General features: G+C 42.4%; 1 protein-coding gene and 2 long non-coding RNA genes across 4 annotated transcripts in view; 1 reads left to right on the top strand and 2 right to left on the bottom strand.

Annotated features, from left to right (window-relative positions):
• The window catches only part of LOC148904124 (uncharacterized), a 388,679-nt gene that overhangs the window by 228,252 nt on the left and 141,293 nt on the right, over window positions 1-19,134 (bottom strand). The window lies entirely within an intron of this gene.
• Window positions 1,306-3,979, bottom strand: LOC148904126 (uncharacterized). The gene is made up of 3 exons (XR_016117267.1): window positions 3,858-3,979; window positions 2,490-3,558; window positions 1,306-2,190 (listed from the first exon to the last, which is right to left on the bottom strand). It is a non-coding gene; the product is annotated as an uncharacterized LOC148904126 (long non-coding RNA).
• Window positions 4,285-19,134, top strand: part of plxna2 (plexin A2) — a 163,564-nt gene continuing 148,714 nt past the window's right edge. For both annotated transcript variants that reach the window (XM_089014559.1, XM_089014549.1), the window contains exon 1: window positions 4,285-4,825. The gene's annotated coding sequence lies outside the window, so the exon portion shown is untranslated. The remainder of the gene's footprint in view (window positions 4,826-19,134) is intronic.

Here is a 19,134-nt window from a genome sequence, read left to right as displayed (position 1 = left end):
CATTAGACATGATCATTACACCATGCAGAGCTTCAGTTCAGTGGGAATCATCGTTTTGTTTTTTGAACGATCATGATTTGATGACTGCGACAGTTTGGCAGATCATTACTATTGTCATTATACTTATGAAATTGATTGAACCTAGAACAACGAAAATGGATGCATAGGTCTTGTGGCCGATAGCATTCCATTAATATGCATGTTTCCGTATTGATATTATTTATAGTTAAAATCAATTGTAACGGCGTGAAATGCAGCAAACGGAAGGCGCAAAGAAAGCTCAGTCGAGACATTTGTGTGAATACAGATGTTGTTCACATCTCTACCTATAGATGGCAGTGTTCCTACAGAAACTGGGCAGCAGTAGAGCGTGTCACTCATTTGCTTCCAAAGTATGGAACGGTGAGTGTCTCTGATACTGCACAGGCTCCCCAAGGGTGCTTGAAATTCCTGAAATGGCTGGAATATTCCTGTTTCTGCACAGGATGCGGCAACCATGCAGATGCAATACATTCCAATACATTGTGGTTTATATAGCGCCTTCAAAACTGCTGAAGCTGGAACAACGCGCTTAACTAAACAGTTAACATCAACACAAATAGTAAACACATAGCGTAAAATGTGCAATTAAAATGGATCCATCCATCCATCCATCCATCCATCCATCCATCCATCCATCATTCCATCCGTCCAACCATGTGCGCGTGCGTATGTGTGTGACGGGTGTCACAACAGTGACTGTCTTCATCCCCACGATGCTGCCGTATTAATGAAGACGAGACGCGTGGATGTGTCTTTTTATTTCTTTTATTTCTGCAACACCTGAATCTCCTCGAGATTGTTCTCAAATGCAAAACATTGTAGATAACAAAACAGAATTAACAACGTGTGATCGTATAGCGGTTATTTACAGAAAAAGAGAATACAACACAAGTTCACTGTTATTTACAAGATGTCACTGAACGCATCATGGGCGGAGACTCGGCAGAACACGCGGTGCGCTTGTAATGGCTGGCGCACAGTTCAACCAGCCACGGACACTCACGGGCAAATGAAACACGACACAAGAAACTAAATATTGTTCAATAAAAACGAAATGAAACAATTATTACCTGCAACACAGTATGGCAGAAGGGATGGGTGAAGTCGCATGGGTTTCGTCTTGTGATTAACTGCGCAATAGAAAAGCACTATGAAGCTAAGTTCCACTCGACAAAACGTGAAGTAAATAATGACACAAAAAGTAATCTGGACTCGAACGAATAAGGGAACTAATTAGATAACACTAGACAGTAAAAAAGGGGAAACAAAATAAGATATTGTCATGAAAATGCGCGTTAATCAAGACCAACAGAAAATTGCGACTCACCCTGAATCTCCTCGAGATTGTTCTGGAAACTATGGGCGGGACATAGTGCCACACTGTGCGCCGTTGCGTCACTTCCTTCATAATTTAATAACCTAAGTGTACAACTCCGTTACATACACCCCCCTTAAATTATGCAGAAGTGAGGCAACATACACACGGAAGACAACAGAAAGACCAACAGGCACAATAGACAAGGTTATCGGGCAAGGATGTACAAAAATGCTGTCTAATTATGTCACTCATCTGACCAACTACGTCAGGTGACTGGAGTAAGGGATCTGTCGCCGGTGTGTCAGGGTCTGTGTGCTCGTCGGAGATGCACGGTACTGGGTCTGGGAAGGAACTCTGTCCCCACTAACATAAGTGGCCTCAGCTTGAACCTGCCCATTCCCCTCTGTACAACCTACACCACTCTGGATTGCACTATACAACTGTTACACGGTTGGGAAGCCTCTACCAACACACTCAAAGGTGTGCTACTTGTTACATGTAAGGAGCTCATTCTTAGACTTAACACACGAAAACACGTACATGAAAAAAAAACACACTAATTGCAAAACAGCAGGTCAGACAATTAACACACTACATGTATTTTCAAAACGGGGGTCGACACACCGTCCACCGAGTGATGGGACTGCACAGCGTCTTCATTGTGCAGCATCGCGGTCCCGGTCCGAAGTGGAGAGTCACTTGTGATCCGGGTCACGGCACCAATGTGACGGGTGTCACAACAGTGACTGTCTTCATCCCCACGATGCTGCCGTATTAATGAAGACGAGACGCGTGGATGTGTCTTTTTATTTCTTTTATTTCTGCAACACCTGAATCTCCTCGAGATTGTTCTCAAATGCAAAACATTGTAGATAACAAAACAGAATTAACAACGTGTGATCGTATAGCGGTTATTTACAGAAAAAGAGAATACAACACAAGTTCACTGTTATTTACAAGATGTCACTGAACGCATCATGGGCGGAGACTCGGCAGAACACGCGGTGCGCTTGTAATGGCTGGCGCACAGTTCAACCAGCCACGGACACTCACGGGCAAATGAAACACGACACAAGAAACTAAATATTGTTCAATAAAAACGAAATGAAACAATTATTACCTGCAACACAGTATGGCAGAAGGGATGGGTGAAGTCGCATGGGTTTCGTCTTGTGATTAACTGCGCAATAGAAAAGCACTATGAAGCTAAGTTCCACTCGACAAAACGTGAAGTAAATAATGACACAAAAAGTAATCTGGACTCGAACGAATAAGGGAACTAATTAGATAACACTAGACAGTAAAAAAGGGGAAACAAAATAAGATATTGTCATGAAAATGCGCGTTAATCAAGACCAACAGAAAATTGCGACTCACCCTGAATCTCCTCGAGATTGTTCTGGAAACTATGGGCGGGACATAGTGCCACACTGTGCGCCGTTGCGTCACTTCCTTCATAATTTAATAACCTAAGTGTACAACTCCGTTACATACACCCCCCTTAAATTATGCAGAAGTGAGGCAACATACACACGGAAGACAACAGAAAGACCAACAGGCACAATAGACAAGGTTATCGGGCAAGGATGTACAAAAATGCTGTCTAATTATGTCACTCATCTGACCAACTACGTCAGGTGACTGGAGTAAGGGATCTGTCGCCGGTGTGTCAGGGTCTGTGTGCTCGTCGGAGATGCACGGTACTGGGTCTGGGAAGGAACTCTGTCCCCACTAACATAAGTGGCCTCAGCTTGAACCTGCCCATTCCCCTCTGTACAACCTACACCACTCTGGATTGCACTATACAACTGTTACACGGTTGGGAAGCCTCTACCAACACACTCAAAGGTGTGCTACTTGTTACATGTAAGGAGCTCATTCTTAGACTTAACACACGAAAACACGTACATGAAAAAAAAACACACTAATTGCAAAACAGCAGGTCAGACAATTAACACACTACATGTATTTTCAAAACGGGGGTCGACACACCGTCCACCGAGTGATGGGACTGCACAGCGTCTTCATTGTGCAGCATCGCGGTCCCGGTCCGAAGTGGAGAGTCACTTGTGATCCGGGTCACGGCACCAATGTGACGGGTGTCACAACAGTGACTGTCTTCATCCCCACGATGCTGCCGTATTAATGAAGACGAGACGCGTGGATGTGTCTTTTTATTTCTTTTATTTCTGCAACACCTGAATCTCCTCGAGATTGTTCTCAAATGCAAAACATTGTAGATAACAAAACAGAATTAACAACGTGTGATCGTATAGCGGTTATTTACAGAAAAAGAGAATACAACACAAGTTCACTGTTATTTACAAGATGTCACTGAACGCATCATGGGCGGAGACTCGGCAGAACACGCGGTGCGCTTGTAATGGCTGGCGCACAGTTCAACCAGCCACGGACACTCACGGGCAAATGAAACACGACACAAGAAACTAAATATTGTTCAATAAAAACGAAATGAAACAATTATTACCTGCAACACAGTATGGCAGAAGGGATGGGTGAAGTCGCATGGGTTTCGTCTTGTGATTAACTGCGCAATAGAAAAGCACTATGAAGCTAAGTTCCACTCGACAAAACGTGAAGTAAATAATGACACAAAAAGTAATCTGGACTCGAACGAATAAGGGAACTAATTAGATAACACTAGACAGTAAAAAAGGGGAAACAAAATAAGATATTGTCATGAAAATGCGCGTTAATCAAGACCAACAGAAAATTGCGACTCACCCTGAATCTCCTCGAGATTGTTCTGGAAACTATGGGCGGGACATAGTGCCACACTGTGCGCCGTTGCGTCACTTCCTTCATAATTTAATAACCTAAGTGTACAACTCCGTTACATGTGTGCGTGTGTGTGTGTGTACGTGTATGAGTGGAGGGGTGATGTAAGGAAAGGGTGGTGGGTTGGTTGTGTGCACGCCGCCAGTGAGTGAGTGTGCGCGCGCACCATCTCACGATGATGATGATGGTGACGACGACGATGATGAAGATGATGATGGAGCCGCGCGTCCGAGTCAGTCCGACTCAGTGTGGCGCGGCGCTGCTCCGACGATGCCCGCACACCAGCCTTGTCTCAGAGCCCCACGTCACGTCACGTTACTTCCCGAGACTTTTCCTGCCGCGCACAACTGAAGGAATTCGCTCGTTCCCGGTCGGTCGCGCGACCTTGTCAATGATCTTCTTAAGTTGGCGCATTTTGAGCGCGCGTGTGGTTGCGACCGTACCGGTTGTGCTTTGAATGCTGGTTAGAACAGGTGGGCGTCACGCAGCGCACAGGAGGAAAAGGAGGCGAGCGTCGGACAAGGAGACACTTTGCCGGTGCCGGTCGGGAGACGTTTTCATTTTAATCGGTGGATGCGAGTCCTTCCGCCGGCGTCTGCTCCCGGCTCCTGGGCTGGAAGGGTATTGGGGACGCAGCGGGAATATCAGAACCCTCGGGATGAGGAGGTGAGCTTTCCGCTCCATGTGGCGTTTAAAAAAAGATGGGGAAACAAATGCGCTCTCTTGTCGCTCGCCGTGCACCGTGCGCGCACATGAGCTTATCGGGGCTTTCGTTGATGTCCCCACCTTTTCTACATGCGCGACACCACGTGTCTCTCCACTCTGCGGTGCACGCTTCACGTTATATTTTCCCTCCCAATAGCTAAAAGCTTCGAATGTATTCTCTCAAATAGTGTTGGAGGTTGACTGGAGCCCCCACGCACGTTGCGCAGGCTCGATGCTTCCGATCGGTTTGGTGCTCTTCAAGCTATAACTACAAGACGACTGAAATCATTTCAGTCATTTTAAAGGGACATTTTTTTTAGGTTGAACATTGAACCAAATTGGACCAGCTGTGCAATTTGAGCACAAGTGACCTTAACTTCAATTTTCTTCACTCATTTCTTTCAAAAATGGATACGCTAGTAAATTGTTCACTAATGGGCTGTCATGAGTGGCCGCTCTTTTTGTTAGCGCCTTGCAGAAATTGTTAGAACAGATTTCTAAAGTGGTTATTACTAGCTTTGTTTAACGGATACATTAAATTAAGAAAGTAAAACTTAGCATTTTGTGGCTGATGCACAAACTTGGATGATTGTCAGACCTCATCGTGACAAAAATGAAACTTGAAGAAAATCATTCATTAGCGCGATAAGCTAAAACTTGCCAACGATGAGCCTGCACCTGTTGAAAACAACTTTAAATTATCATTCCAATCTCAATGCATGTGTTTAATACTGTACAATCCAAATATTTTTCATGAATTTTTCAATGAAAAAAATGTGAAGGGGATTGGAGGGGGTGTTGTTCTCAAATGTTTTGATACTTTTTTGTTTGGATACGCTACCAAGGTGTGGATAAAACAACAATGATAAAGACCAGTTGAGTCCGTATCATTTTCCTCAAGACCTGACTTTTGACCAGGCTCATCCACATTGACCTCAAGTCTCATCTGTCCTATTCAGGTTGACATTTATACACATCTTCTCGTTACAATGCCTCCAAAGGAAATACACCTCGTCTCTGCTTGAAAATTGCACTGCATTTACATAAAAATAATGTACATCTGCTCGGGCGGATGGCGAGCATATTAATCTTTCTGCCCTTGCAATCAAACCTGAGTCTGTCTTGGAGAACACACCCCTCTCTCTCTCTCTCTCTCTCTCTCTCTTCTCTTCTCTTTTTTTTTTTTTTTTTTTTTTTTTTTTTTTTTTTTAACACTCCGTTATATAGCCTGCACATCATCATCAGCCTTTTAATACCGCCTTATAGTGCAGGGTCGTGTGCGTGTGTGTGTGCATGTGTGTGTGTGTGTGTTGGACTCAACAGCCGTCAGGGTGCAAATTGCTGCATTTAAGAGAACAAACCAGCTCGAAGCATCGGACTGATTATCACAAGCTCATTTAGGTCAAGCTAATTATCATCACTCTTATTCAGAAAATCGCACATAGACGCACCCTGTTATTGTTTTTCGGCTGCTCTGCTGGCAAAGCCGGAGGTGATTTTTCAGGAAGTGTCACTATTTAATGTTCAAGCTCTGTTGCGTTCTCACGGAATCTAATTCGTATTGATGAATGTGGTTTGTTTTAGAATACGACTTTAACTTTACTTACAGGACAATTTGTTCAAAGGCAACGGAGCAGAAAGCTCATTTGTGGTTGGAGGCTTTTCTTCATTTCCCTATCTAAATCTAGTGCTGTTTTTTTCCTTCAATAGTGGAATATAATGGCTACAACGAAAAAATGATTGTTTTTTCATTTTTTTGAAAGGTGCTTTCAAAACTAGATGTGTAGGTGAACTTGGTTAACGGAATGTCATTGTTGACTTTCTGAGGCTGTTGACTCGTAATCGAGAAGTTCTGGATCAAAATCGTGACACACTTTTCATGTTATTCCTGCCGCCTTACAAATACATGCCTACTATAATCTACAAATACTAAAAACTGGCCATAGCTTTGATTTCGAGTGCGCATGATCATCTGTCGATATGTCTGCCGTTTGTTTTTCCTGGTACCAAGGTCCAAGATGGATCGATTCAGAGATTCCAGTCAGTCATGTGGAATTTGATCGGGCAGGGAGGTCATGCAGTCCCATTTGTTTCGAACCAATTGCGGCATCAGAGATTTTACTATTTGGAAGCAACCAGCAGAGGGCGAAACTAATTTCGGGCCAAGGTGCGACCTGCCTGAATGAGATACAATAGGACTCAAAACACAAAGTAAACCGAAAGAGACTTATACTTGATGCTTTGTCGAAAAAGAAATATATATATATATGAGTTTGCTTCTGGCAGTGAACTTATTTACTGCCAGACGTGCAAAAATGTCGAGTTTTTGTCATTATCACCTGGATTCCAGGACTCACAAAATATTGAGTTTTAGGACCACATAAGCATTCAATGCAGCGTTAGAAACCTTAGACTCTCTTTCTGTCACGATTTGCGAGGTGGTGATGGTTGTGGATCCCAAATAAGCAGGCAGGAGGGAACGGTAGGTTGTATTTGACAAACTGTATTAAAATGAAGTCAGCAGGAACAAAATCTAAAACATCAAAGTCATCCGAACAGTAAAGTCCAAAGTATTGAAGAAAACCATCAATAAAAATCTGCCAAGATGAAACAAACCTGACAGGGTGAAGCAAACACATACAATGACCCGACACGGAATGGTCGTGCCGGGAGTCCTTTTAACTGCCACTGATTGGACCGACCAATACCTGTGCAGGTGCAGACGGGGCTGACAGCGCCACCCGTTGGTCGCCTACCATGACACTTTCATCAGAAAAAAAGAGTTAATTCCTAAATTTTATGGGTCTGGAGTTATACAATGCAATACATACATATTGGTTTAGACTATGTAGCGCTTGAAAAACAGCTGAAGCTGGAATAAAGTGCTAACATGGACAAAAGGCAAATTGTACCCCCTCATGGAAGAGAAAACACATTCCCAGAAGCACTCAGGTATTTCAAAACAAAACCCGAACAAAATCGGGAAAGGTGCTCTACGTCATATTTTCAATTCTTGAATACATTTGTGAATGGCAGTGAATGAGTTATGTACTGTACGTTACTATGCACAGATTGTTGAAAGTAAAAGAATCAAGCAGTTGACATTAGTGTCATACCAGTAATTTCTTTTCATACACTGTCCTGAAGATAATACGACTGCTGTCGACATTTTATACTACACAAAGATTTGCCTTCAATTTAGGTTTCTATCCGATACATATCTTTCAATGAAAAGGTTTCTTCAGCCGTCATCTGTAGTTCTTTGAAGTTGTCGGATGTTTCGCTTCTTATCCAAGATGCTTCTTCAGCGAACTAAAGTCTTACTGGTAGTTTCGGCCCTACAGATGACGACTGAAGAAACCTTTTCATCGATGGACCACTCCTGTACGACTGAGAGCTTACACAGACCTATACATGTCTTCAATTCAAAGGCCTTATTTATTTCCATTTGGAGATTGTTGGTGAAAAAAAAAGATGTCGCGATCCCTAGTCAGGACAATTTGTTTGCATGGCCATTAGTCGGAATTCTGTCACGTTAGCTGTAGTGCGGCCCCCTTTTAAAGGCAAACCGATGAGCCTCGCACACCAAGTTCATTATGGCGAGTTCATTATGATCATACAGCATATCACTTTTGCTGCCGAGTGAGCCATCACTGCTCCTCTGGGTGCCGTGTCAACCCCCAGAAGAGGCCCCCCCCCATCCCAATCCCCTTTCACTATACTATGACCCCCGCCCACCCCACCACGCAGCTCCCCCGCACGCTCCAGGCAGCCAGACTCACTGCTGTGTAGCTTGAGAGATTTTGACAAGTGGCTGCGCATGGAGGCAGAATCCTTGACCTATATCTTAATGAATGAACTCTGCAAACGCATGTGTGGCTATGTATTTTGACCCCCCCCCCAACCAACCCACCCCCCATCCTATTGCAACCCCACTCTACCCCAACTGTCTTTTCCAACACATGCACATGTAAGATAATGGCGCTTTTGTGCTACGACTGACTGACTCGCTCGCCCCTCAGATTTAGTTTCTGTCTTTATTTTCTGCTTCAGTCAGTGAACAAATAGTCAACGGGGTTTATTTTCAAGCAACTGCACCCTCGCCTCACTTTGTTGATTTCACCCCCGATCCAATGTCCAGCTGTCACAACGGAATGCTCCTATCCTGCTCTCCCGCGCAGTCTCGCCATGTGCTCATTTGTCCGAAATCCTGGCCTTGTTGAGGCTAGCGTGTTGTGTAGAATGTAAAGTCGGCATTGTTGGTGGAGTTGAGCGCGTGGAATATAGTTGAGGATGGGGATGTTTCCACATGATCTACATCAAATGTCTTGGGTATATTATTCTGTATCTATTCAAAATCAATTTGGTTCTTCATTTGAGAGTATGAATACTTCTTTGAAGGTGTCGGACGTTTCACTTCTTATCCAAGATGCTTCTTCAGCAAACTAAAGTCTTACTGTTAGTTTCGGCCCTATATATATATACGTATATCCCTACTGTCCAGCCGTATAATTATTGAAGTTTGGCGATCTTATGATATGCTTAACAGTGGTAACCGATAAATAGCCTGTTTGGGGTCTTTGGGGTTCCTGTCCCCATTCTTTTGTTTGATCCCCTTGGCTAAGGAACAATTTGTTGATCTGCACTTCACTATTTGTATCAAAAACAAGAGCAACATCATAATTATGTCATCCCAGTGCCATCGCAGCCTCTTCTGTTCTGGTCTCTTCCCATTTCTCACGTGGGTTTGGATTTATGTCACTGGTGCCCCGGCGCCATCAATAATCAATTAGTTGGTACCATGGGAGGGTGCGCTTGTTTTGTTTGTGGCAACTTGACAAGAAATGAGGAACAAAAATTGGGAGGGAGTACGGGGGGGCATAGAGACTGCGGGCGGTGTAGTATTGGATGCCAATGGGCAGCTGTCAGGAACAGATGACTGTGTGTGTGTGTGTGTGTGAGAGAGATTTGTGCATGGCTGCGTGCAATTGTGTTCATTTGAATTTAGTTTTGTTTGACTGCGTGACACATGTGTCTTTTAGAGATGAATGTTTGTTCATATGGAAAAGCAACACAGTGCCGCTCGCCTCATCACTGCCCCCTATTGATACGGATACTCGTGCCCGCTATTGTTGCTATGGTGACCGCAACAAGGGACGGTTGCATGCTCAGGTTAGTTACATATGCCACATTAGGAGAGAGCACTTACTGGATGATTCATGAATTGAGAATGCAAGCATCGTAGGTGATGATTGCAAATGAAAGCATTTTAATCCGTTATTTAATTTTAGCCGATTTTATTGGACAAAAGTGCGGAAATTTTCATCCATTTTCAATAGAGCTTTTCTTCATTGAGGGTGTGGGTGAGCTGGAGCATATAACAGCTGAATTTGGGCAATAGGCATCAGGGACTTCTTGCCAGTCAGTCACATGACATTTAAAAGCCACTCATTCACACCTCTTACAATTTTAAGTCTTTAATTAACTTAACAGGAATATTTTTGCAGCGTGGGAGGAATCCAGAGTACCTGGAGAAAGACCATGAATGCATGTGGGAAAGATTCAAACTCCACATTCGAACCCATGACCTCACAACTATAAGGCATATGTAAAACATTTAATTAACATTGAACCATTCTGGAGTGTCGTACGTGCTGAAAAATAAATTTGCCAATGCTGTCGTGCTGCTTTGAATGTGACTTGGCATTACTTCCCTTGTATATTCTCCTTTTCCATTTTTCTTTTCTCTCTTTTACTTTTGGGACTTATTTGACGTTGCACACATTCTAAATGGTGCTATCTCAACAGCGTTGGACTTTCAAAGTTCCACCGTAGTCATCTTGCTCAATTTCAAAAGCTTTGGAAAACAATTGAATTGTCATTCCTTCACAATGATACAAGGAACCATGTGTTCCCTCGAATGTGAATACATTTTGATATATTTTGTTCCACTGTTTAAACTTAGAAAATAGACATTGTAGAACCACTGTTAGATGTTGCTGTTGTTTTTCCTTGTAAAATTGACTGAAGCAAAACGGCTGCTGTCTCAAGGTAACCTCATGTGTAGTTCTTTGTAAGTCATGTTGACACAGTAATACTGTACAATAAGGGTAGTGAATCACTGCAAGTCTGGAGACAAGAGCCTTTCCCAGCATAACTGTTGCTTTCTACAGGAACGATCTGTGATTTTCTGTCAATGCACTTTCAAGATGCTGAGTTCTTGGCCAGCAGTTGCTGGCGAGGCCAACTTAAGTGCTACCAGGCACCAAACATGTTTACCTAAGCCTCCATATTCATCAAAGTGATCATCTAAATGTCAAGGTTGATCTCTCTGCTTCTCTTGTTCTTGCCCATCATCCTTGAACAGATTTTCTTTCTTGAATGAGTGATGTTTTTCAAAGTAACGAGCCATGATCACAGATTGTAGGGCAGAACTGTTAGCAAAAAAGAGTGGTATGTGAAACTCTACATGCTAAGATCAACACTCATCGTTTTCTTCCCATTTTAGAGCTTTTTTTACAAGTCACATCAAGAAGTCATAAATGAGTGAATTAGAATTTGATATTGACTATTTTGTCTCCTGTAGGAGTAACCTGTCTCAGAAGACACATTCACAAAGCTCAAATGAAATAAGCTGCTGCAACTATCGTTATCGCTGCCTAGCATATAGCATTTAGCTAACCTAAATATTAGGTGTACGGTATTCATACACGAAAGAATAACTTGATTCAGTTTTAATGATGGCTGAGACAAGATGCTGGCTCTTAACAGTGAATTGCCAGGCTTCCCGTTCTGGACAGTTTGTAAATGCCCCCGGGCTGACTGTCCGATGGGCCAGGCTCACGAACCACAAAACCACAGGGCGACTGTCCAGCAGCTCCCACTTTATGTTCATAAAATCCCAAATAATGGGATGATAAGTTTGATATTTTTGGAGGTTGAAGTGGAAATCAGTAAGGATGTTCATTAGATTTTTGGTGACAATTGGCCTCGCTTTTCAGACACTAGGACCTAGTGTCAGAAGATGTCACCTAGTGACTAGGTGACATCTTCTTCTGATGCCTCCTTGGCCACATCGAGACGGGGAAATCCGAAGCCTTTGTACTGAGACAATGATCTTCTCGAAAGGAAGGAAAAAAGCAGAGGCCTATCCTTGTCTAAAATATTTGATTCTTCATACTCTTTTTGCCAGTGCAGAGTTCACAACAAACCTGAATATTTTCATATTTAGCTGAGACAAACTAAAATTACTGACTGTATTTCCCTCTTGAAAACCGCCACGCTCTCTCTCATCCTTGCCTTGTTGTTTATGTCGCTGGCTGCTTGGCCTGTACACGCGTGTGTTGGCATACCGAAAACGTGACTTGATGATGCCACTCCCCAAGACGAATCAAGCACGGAAGTATCTTTTTTTTTTTTCAAAGGAAAATGACCAAAATAGTAAGCCACAGTGACTTGGAGAAGGCATTTTCATCGACTTGCCAATCAGGAAATAGTATTACAGTTGGATGGCATATTATTAAGAAAAAAAAATAACTTGGCCATATTTAGAGTACCATCTTAGCTTCCCCGCTGACAATGTACTGAAATACAGCAATAATATACAAGAGGAAAAAAGGGTGGTCTGGGAATGCAACACTGAGTCAGAAAGGAAGTGGAGGGGACGCCAGAAGGGAACATGAAGGCACATTGGCTCTCACAATCATGTGGCGGAAACTTGTTCAAAACACTTCTTGGCTTTGAATGCAAACGGAACAGAGCAGATCTTGATTGGACTTGATGTATACACTCATTTAATTCCATTTGATTTGATTCTGTTTTTATGAGCACTGCAAAAGCAGATGTTGAAATACGCATTAAATGGAATTTACAGCATTGGCATAACTATTCTTTCCAATAAATGAATCAAGACTGACATTGGTTCTTTTACAATGTCCACAAATACAACAACCATGAGTTAGGGTAGCTTTTGCATTCATGAAACTTGCATTGTTCAAAATATTTTTGGTCTGCTTTCATACCTTGGTGCGGTTTCTTGGTTCTCATGACAACACAGTGACAAACAAACTTGATCATTTCAAGTCATTGTTTGATTGTGAGGTAATTAGCATGTGATGGGTCTGCGCTTCATCTTATACCAGGACTTTATTTTTAGGTTGTCTACATCACAACTTATTAAAGTGTTTCCGTCATTCTAACCACTAAAACATAGGTGTCAAAGTCAAGGCCCACCACATCATTTTATTCAGCGCGCCCAAGCAAATCAAATTCCATGATGGTTGCTAACGTGCCAAACAAAATTTCAAATTATCCAGTCTAAACCATAATACCAGTCATTATTTTTAACTTAAAAATTGAAAACTTGTTATTCATGATTTTTTTTTGTGCGCTCTTACACAGCTAGCGAGCTAACCAGCTATGAATCATTCCAGACCAGGTTTCCAAACTCAATATATTGATCGGGTTGCCTGCAGAGATATTGTTTTGTACAAAGTAATCCAAAATTTGCGTGTGTTTTTTGAGGAGTGAGGAGTATTGAAGGGCTAAACTCTCTAGCTGACGCCCATCTAAAATGAAACAGCCTCCAAGTGTCCCAATTAGCCCGCTTCAGCATGTTTGTGTGCCCCAGCTGCTCCGGTTTGTGTTGCTGATGAAATGCTGAATGAAGAAACCGCCCCTGCCCCATTCATTTTCTCGAGGGTCGCAAACAGTTGATTTTTATCATTTTTCTCTTTCCTGTTTTTGCACTTTTTCCCCCCGCTGGAGTATGATTATATGTTCCATCGCAGCCTCTTCTGTTCTGGTCTCTTCCCATTTCTCACGTGGGTTTGGATTTATGTCACTGGTGCCCCGGCGCCATCAATAATCAATTAGTTGGTACCATGGGAGGGTGCGCTTGTTTTGTTTGTGGCAACTTGACAAGAAATGAGGAACAAAAATTGGGAGGGAGTACGGGGGGGCATAGAGACTGCGGGCGGTGTAGTATTGGATGCCAATGGGCAGCTGTCAGGAACAGATGACTGTGTGTGTGTGTGAGAGAGATTTGTGCATGGCTGCGTGCAATTGTGTTCATTTGAATTTAGTTTTGTTTGACTGCGTGACACATGTGTCTTTTAGAGATGAATGTTTGTTCATATGGAAAAGCAACACAGTGCCGCTCGCCTCATCACTGCCCCCTATTGATACGGATACTCGTGCCCGCTATTGTTGCTATGGTGACCGCAACAAGGGACGGTTGCATGCTCAGGTTAGTTACATATGCCACATTAGGAGAGAGCACTTACTGGATGATTCATGAATTGAGAATGCAAGCATCGTAGGTGATGATTGCAAATGAAAGCATTTTAATCCGTTATTTAATTTTAGCCGATTTTATTGGACAAAAGTGCGGAAATTTTCATCCATTTTCAATAGAGCTTTTCTTCATTGAGGGTGTGGGTGAGCTGGAGCATATAACAGCTGAATTTGGGCAATAGGCATCAGGGACTTCTTGCCAGTCAGTCACATGACATTTAAAAGCCACTCATTCACACCTCTTACAATTTTAAGTCTTTAATTAACTTAACAGGAATATTTTTGCAGCGTGGGAGGAATCCAGAGTACCTGGAGAAAGACCATGAATGCATGTGGGAAAGATTCAAACTCCACATTCGAACCCATGACCTCACAACTATAAGGCATATGTAAAACATTTAATTAACATTGAACCATTCTGGAGTGTCGTACGTGCTGAAAAATAAATTTGCCAATGCTGTCGTGCTGCTTTGAATGTGACTTGGCATTACTTCCCTTGTATATTCTCCTTTTCCATTTTTCTTTTCTCTCTTTTACTTTTGGGACTTATTTGACGTTGCACACATTCTAAATGGTGCTATCTCAACAGCGTTGGACTTTCAAAGTTCCACCGTAGTCATCTTGCTCAATTTCAAAAGCTTTGGAAAACAATTGAATTGTCATTCCTTCACAATGATACAAGGAACCATGTGTTCCCTCGAATGTGAATACATTTTGATATATTTTGTTCCACTGTTTAAACTTAGAAAATAGACATTGTAGAACCACTGTTAGATGTTGCTGTTGTTTTTCCTTGTAAAATTGACTGAAGCAAAACGGCTGCTGTCTCAAGGTAACCTCATGTGTAGTTCTTTGTAAGTCATGTTGACACAGTAATACTGTACAATAAGGGTAGTGAATCACTGCAAGTCTGGAGACAAGAGCCTTTCCCAGCATAACTGTTGCTTTCTACAGGAACGATCTGTGATTTTCTGTCAATGCACTTTCAAGATGCTGAGTTCTTGGCCAGCAGTTGCTGGCGAGGCCAACTTAAGTGCTACCAGGCACCAAACATGTTTACCTAAGCCTCCATATTCATCAAAGTGATCATCTAAATGTCAAGGTTGATCTCTCTGCTTCTCTTGTTCTTGCCCATCATCCTTGAACAGATTTTCTTTCTTGAATGAGTGATGTTTTTCAAAGTAACGAGCCATGATCACAGATTGTAGGGCAGAACTGTTAGCAAAAAAGAGTGGTATGTGAAACTCTACATGCTAAGATCAACACTCATCGTTTTCTTCCCATTTTAGAGCTTTTTTTACAAGTCACATCAACAAGTCATAAATGAGTGAATTAGAATTTGATATTGACTATTTCGTCTCCTGTATGAGTAACCTGTCTCAGAAGACACATTCACAAAGCTCAAATGAAATAAGCTGCTGCAACTATCGTTATCGCTGCCTAGCATATAGCATTTAGCTAACCTAAATATTAGGTGTACGGTATCCATACACGAAAGAATAACTTGATTCAGTTTTAATGATGGCTGAGACAAGATGCTGGCTCTTAACAGTGAATTGCCAGGCTTCCCGTTCTGGACAGTTTGTAAATGCCCCCGGGCTGACTGTCCGATGGGCCAGGCTCCCGAACCACAAAACCACAGGGCGACTGTCCAGCAGCTCCCACTTTATGTTCATAAAATCCCAAATAATGGGATGATAATGGAAATCAGTAAGGATGTTCATTAGATTTTTGGTGACAATTGGCCTCGCTTTTCAGACACTAGGACCTAGTGTCAGAAGATGTCACCTAGTGACTAGGTGACATCTTCTTCTGATGCCTCCTTGGCCATATCGAGACAGGGAAATCCGAAGCCTTTGTACTGAGACAATGATCTTCTCGAAAGGAAGGAAAAAAGCAGAGGCCTATCCTTGTCTAAAATATTTGATTCTTCATACTCTTTTTGCCAGTGCAGAGTTCACAACAAACCTGAATATTTTCATATTTAGCTGAGACAAACTAAAATTACTGACTGTATTTCCCTCTTGAAAACCGCCACGCTCTCTCTCATCCTTGCCTTGTTGTTTATGTCGCTGGCTGCTTGGCCTGTACACGCGTGTGTTGGCATACTGAAAACGTGACTTGATGATGCCACTCCCCAAGACGAATCAAGCACGGAAGTATCATTTTTTTTTTTCAAAGGAAAATGACCAAAATAGTAAGCCACAGTGACTTGGAGAAGGCATTTTCATCGACTTGCCAATCAGGAAATAGTATTACAGTTGGATGGCATATTATTAAGAAAAAAAAAATAACTTGGCCATATTTAGAGTACCATCTTAGCTTCCCCGCTGACAATGTACTGAAATACAACAATAATATACAAGAGGAAAAAAGGGTGGTCTGGGAATGCAACACTGAGTCAGAAAGGAAGTGGAGGGGACGCCAGAAGGGAACATGAAGGCACATTGGCTCTCACAATCATGTGGCGGAAACTTGTTCAAAACACTTCTTGGCTTTGAATGCAACCGGAACAGAGCAGATCTTGATTGGACTTGATGTATACACTCATTTAATTCCATTTGATTTGATTCTGTTTTTATGAGCACTGCAAAAGCAGATGTTGAAATACGCATTAAATGGAATTTACAGCATTGGCATAACTATTCTTTCCAATAAATGAATCAAGACTGATATTGGTCCTTTTACAATGTCCACAAATACAACAACCATTAGTTAGGGTAGCTTTTGCATTCATGAAACTTGCATTGTTCAAAATATTTTTGGTCTGCTTTCATACCTTGGTGCGGTTTCTTGGTTCTCATGACAACACAGTGACAAACAAACTTGATCATTTCAAGTCATTGTTTGATTGTGAGGTAATTAGCATGTGATGGGTCTGCGCTTCATCTTATACCAGGACTTTATTTTTAGGTTGTCTACATCACAACTTATTAAAGTGTTTCCGTCATTCTAACCACTAAAACATAGGTGTCAAAGTCAAGGCCCGCCACATCATTTTATTCAGCGCGCCCAAGCAAATCAAATTCCATGATGGTTGCTAACGTGCCAAACAAAATTTCAAATTATCCCGTCTAAACCATAATACCAGTCATTATTTTTAACTTAAAAATTGAAAACTTGTTATTCATGATTTTTTTTTGTGCGCTCTTACACAGCTAGCGAGCTAACCAGCTATGAATCATTCCAGACCAGGTTTCCAAACTCAATATATTGATCGGGTTGCCTGCAGAGATATTGTTTTGTACAAAGTAATCCAAAATTTGCGTGTGTTTTTTGAGGAGTGAGGAGTATTGAAGGGCTAAACTCTCTAGCTGACGCCCATCTAAAATGAAACAGCCTCCAAGTGTCCCAATTAGCCCGCTTCAGCATGTTTGTGTGCCCCAGCTGCTCCGGTTTGTGTTGCTGATGAAATGCTGAATGAAGAAACCGCCCCTGCCCCATTCATTTTCTCGAGGGTCGCAAACAGTTGATTTTTATCATTTTTCTCTTTCCTGTTTTTGCACTTTTTCCCCCCGCTGGAGTATGATTATATGTTTGCATGCCGCTGCTGATGTGGTTTTAAATGGAGCCGTAGGGGTGTTTTGTTTGGCTCAGTGAGTGGATATAAGCTGTGTTTTTAGCCCCTACCCTTGTCCCCCAACCACGACGATGCAGGGAAACGCTGGAGTCGGCCAATGTCATGTTGATGCTGACTGTTCATCATTTTCTCTGCCACAGCGCACTTATCATCAAAAGATTGTAGTTCCATCGCTCACTTGAATGGAGAGGCGGCACGTTTTATGACTCGTACCGAATGATCGCTTTTCAAAATCGTCATCAGAGTCCGAGTGTGCGGTCTGGTCTCACTGGAACAAAAAAAAAAGTTTTTACAGCAAGCGTCCAAATTGGAGTTATGATTGCCTGGTTTTGCCATCTTTCATTCCTGACCAAGATGAGCAATTTTCTATCATGTTTCCTTACATGCAGCCCCCCCCCCCACCCCCATACCCACTCGCCACTTTTTTTCTTCAGTTTTTGGCAGTTGTATTCCTGGCTCACTCGACTCGCACGGAGGGATCACATGCCAGCCCGTTTCGCTTAACAATGAAACAGATGCTAATTTTCATCATCTTACTAGCACAGATTAGTCTTTGATCAAACTTAACACCCAGAGGAGTAGGAAGGGATGAGGAAGAGATAGAAAGTGATACTACTCTTAAACCGGTGACTTTATTGGAATGGAAATAATTAATTGATTCATTGATTGATTGGGAATTTTGTAATGTTGATTAATTCTATCAAGCAACATTGAGACAAAGCAGCAGCAGAGTTGCTTTTAATTCAATCGCATGATAAAAAACTGCTCAGCTATACCAAGTTACATACATTGTATTCAAAATGATCAATTTAATTTATTGCTCCCAGCTTGAATAATCGACCTAAAATGCCTAGGCTAAACCCTTCATATTGTATCTCTGCCGGCCAGCCTTGTCTCTATCAGACTGGAGCAAAAGCTGAGCAATTCCAACAGCGCGCCACTTATTATGTGTGCAATTATACCAGTGGCAAGGTTTCTCGAAAGACTCTCTTCGAGGTCCACTAGATCAAGATGTAGCACCGGAGCAATGCCTGGAGACAGTTGCACGAAGCTCTCCTAGGTCAGGACTAAAGAATATGGATGGTTATGTTATGTCTGCGAAGCGGCCAGCGGAACCACCCGAGAGCCGCTCGGCTGTGAAAATGAGAGTAGAGCTCTTATTTGGCGTTCCTCTGATGTAGCTGACAGACTATAGTTGCTGCAGCGTGTAACAGTAAAATGCCAGAGTGCACCTGACAGCGGTGATTCCGCTCCAGTGTGAGGTCTTACGATTCCTTCCACCTTCCCCCAGTCGGCTCTTCGACTCACCACTTCATATGTCCTTCTTTGGCTTGACCCATTCACCCAAAACCTCAAGTTTAGTTTTAACTGGCTACTCACAGCTCAGACTTTCACC

The sequence above is a fragment of the Hippocampus bargibanti genome, linkage group LG01 (genome assembly GCF_051943395.1).
Source record: "Hippocampus bargibanti isolate YZ-2025 linkage group LG01, ASM5194339v1, whole genome shotgun sequence".
Taxonomy (NCBI): Eukaryota; Metazoa; Chordata; class Actinopteri; order Syngnathiformes; family Syngnathidae; genus Hippocampus; species Hippocampus bargibanti.
Note: the sequence above shows the minus strand (reverse complement) of the source record. Positions and strands in the feature narration are given on the sequence as shown.